General features: G+C 38.3%; 1 pseudogene; it reads right to left on the bottom strand.

Moving 5' to 3' along the window:
- Positions 1-473: 473 nt before the first annotated feature.
- Positions 474-969, bottom strand: LOC123396771 (annotated as a pseudogene).
- Between the last annotated feature and the right edge of the window lie 2,496 nt (positions 970-3,465).

The following is a 3,465-nucleotide window of genomic DNA, read 5'->3' as shown; positions in this document are numbered from 1 at the left end:
GAAGGGCTCCACCCCCTGAAATTCAGGAGGAAAGAATTATTGTTAGATAGGTTACGTTATTAATTCTTCATGGCTTCTTTCGTAGATGGAGCATTATCGCATGATAAACTATAACATGTGAATAAATTGAAATGCCACGTATATACTAGTCCCTTCGTTATTAAATATAAGTCTTTCTATAGGTTTCATTAATGAAATATATACGGATGTATATAGACATATTTTAAAGTATAGATTCATTCATTTTGTTTCATATGTAGATCCCTAATGAAATTTCTTAAAAGACTTATATTTAAGAATGGATGGAGTAGAACAAGGACGCCCCTTAAAAATCAACACACAATAACTGAGAATTGAAATGTAAAGCATACAACACCAAAACATGAGCAACCAATTAAGTGATGTAGCCACTAGCACATGAGAGCGTGTGTGACCGTCGACATGGTGCACGCACCACCAGGCATGTGGCACCCCTAAGTTGATGGAGGTGGCGCGAAGAACGGCATAGGCACATTGACGGTCGGGATAGAAGGCATCGGCGGCAACGTCATCTTTGGCATGGAAGGAATGGCAGGCATCGGCGGCATCGACACCTTGGGCATCACGACGGCGGGCATCGGTGCCATGGTCACCTTAGGCACGACGATGGCGGGCATTGGGGGCATTGTCCCCTTGGATGTCGCATAAACAACGGGGCATGTGCGGCAGTGTCACGTGCGGCACGGTGGGCACAGTCGGCATAGGTGGGACAGTCAAGGCTGGCAGCGTCGGCACAGCCGACATTGGTGGCAGCGTCGGCATGGTTGGCACGGCCGGGAGGCTAGGGACAGCAGCCGTAGCCGGTGGGGCTGCCGCCGGGGTGGTATCGACCAAGTGGCGAGCGGCATGGCACGTCGTGCTGGCGAGGAGCGTGCACGCCATGATCATGGCGAAGAAGCTCGTGGTGGAGGCCATAGCTAGCTCCTAGAGTTTCTCCGTTTCAAAATAAATGTCCTAAGCTTAGTACAAATTTATATTAGAGCTATTACAAAGTTGAGACAGTTATTTTGGGATAGAGGGAGTACTACGAGGGGACTGCGAGATGTTCCTGGCCTGTTGCGCTGCAAGAACAGATTTCATTGCCTGGAACTTATAGCCCTGATTAGATTGGTTGTTGACCAGACTCACCCTACGGAGCAACACAACTTTCTCCGGAACCATAGTTGGTAAGCAGAACGTGTTTACATTAGTCAGTAGTGACAAAATGTTTATACGATCGAGAAGAAAATTAGTTGTAGCGATCGATCGATGGGGATGCGATGCATGTATGGATGCTTCAAATTTCTGTGTTTAGGTCGGGAGAGCTGGCGCTGCAGGTACCTCTCCTCTCCGCGTCACTCATTCTTCACGATAAACAAGTACTCCATATTAGATTTTGAATAGTCAATCCATGGTAAAAGCATCTACAACCACGTTGCAAATCCGACCAATCAAACGTCCGCGGAGGCGTCTGGTCAACGACCAGATGTCCCGAGAGGAGCTACTGAATGCATTTTGCGTCAATTAGCAAGGGCTTTGCATATAAATACTGACTGCGGGGCTTTAATGAGCCGCGATTGTTTTCGCGTATGTTGAGCCCTTTCCGTGATTGTTTTAGCACACCTTTGGGCTGTTTTCACTGTTTGTTGCTGCTTTTACCATTTAAACTGTTTCTACTGTTCTTGCTGCTGTTTCCAAATGTTTTCTGAACTGATTCAACTGTAAAAAAAAAGATAAAATTTCACTGTTTGTTGTAAAAGTGCTGATTCAAACACATTTATAAGGTCACTGTAATGATTTCTAAAACAGTTGTAGAAGTAAAAACAGTTTATACAATTAAATCTATAGGAAAATTATTTTTAAAAACCGTAAGAACATTTTATGAAAAACAAAACAAAATTTTTAGTCATTTTATGAACATAATTATTTTTCAAAAACTTATTTAATTTTATTAAAACTAACAAATGTTTAATTTCACAATCATTTTTCCAAAACATGAACATTTTGTAAGACGGAGAACAAATTTGAAAGCGAGAACAATATATTAAAGAAGGAACATTTTTAGAATCTTAAGAACAAATTTTGAAAAATCCTGAACAAATTTGGAAGCTCGAACAATTTCTTAAAACGCGAACATTTTTTGAATCTTGAGAACAAATTTTGAAATGGCATACTATTTTGAAAAATCCTGAACAAATCTGGAAGCACGAGCACTTTTTGGAGCTTGATAACAAGCTTTGAAATGGAAAATCATTTTTTAAAGCACGAACATTTTTGGAATCTTGAGAACAAATTTTGAAAAAAAGAACAATCTTGAAAAATCCTGAACAAATTTGGAAGGGCGAACATTTTTTGAATCTTGAGAACAAGTTTTGAAATGGAAAACAAAATTTTAAAGTACGGACATTTTTTGAATCTTGAGAATAAATTTTCAAACCGAGAACAATTTTGAAAAATCATGAACAAATTTGGAAGCGCGAACAATTTTTTTAAACACGAACATTCTCTGAATCTTATGATAATTTTGCGTCCCTGCCCCGTGTCCCCCCCCCCCCCCCCGGGTTCTCCGTGAAGCGAGAGAGGGGACGTCTTACTGGACGCATTTTCTTCCAATGTCGATGGCTTCACACAGGAGGGATAAAGCGGCTGGACCGCCGTTGCTAGCGCAACTACTGGGCCGGCCAGTTAACCGGCTCGGTTTTTTTGGCTTCTTTATACTTCTTTTTCAGGAAATTAAGAACATTTTTTCAAATTCCATAATATTTTTCAAATTCTGGAACATTTTTCCAAATTCCGGAACATGTTTCAAATTCCGGAACATTTTTCAAATTTCGGAACATTTTTCTCAAAAAAGCAAAACATTTTGATAAAAATTCCAGATTTTCTTTTTCAAAATCAGGATTTTTTTTAAATTCTGGAACACTTTTTCAAAATGCCAGAACATTTTTTCAAATTCCAGAACCTTTTTTCAAATTCCGTAACATTTTTTGAAATTCCAAAACATTTTTCAAATTTAGGAACATTTTTCTAAATTCCGGGACATTTTTTCAAATTCTGAAACATTTTTTGAAAATCCAGAACAGTTTTGAAACAGATACAGAAATAAAGAAAAAGAAAAGAAAAAGAAAACGAAAAAAAGGAAACCAGTTCAGGGAATATTCTAGAAAGTTTCTAAAACCGAAAAAACCTGCTGGAAAAGTCCAGAAGGTTCCAAAACCTTCTAGAACATTTTTTTTTCAAATTCGCAAACATGTTTTAAAATTCTACAATTTTTTAAAAGAAATTAAGACCATATTTCAACATTCCATAACATTTTAAAAAATTCCAGCACATTTTTAATATTCTAGAACATTTTTTCAAATTCCAAAACATTTCTTCAAATTACGGAACATTATTTCAAATTTGGAAACATTTTTTCAAATCCTACAACATTTTTTGAAAATCCAA

Source organism: Hordeum vulgare, chromosome 5H (assembly GCF_904849725.1).
Source record: "Hordeum vulgare subsp. vulgare chromosome 5H, MorexV3_pseudomolecules_assembly, whole genome shotgun sequence".
NCBI classification, from domain to species: domain Eukaryota; kingdom Viridiplantae; phylum Streptophyta; class Magnoliopsida; order Poales; family Poaceae; genus Hordeum; species Hordeum vulgare.
Note: the sequence above shows the minus strand (reverse complement) of the source record. Positions and strands in the feature narration are given on the sequence as shown.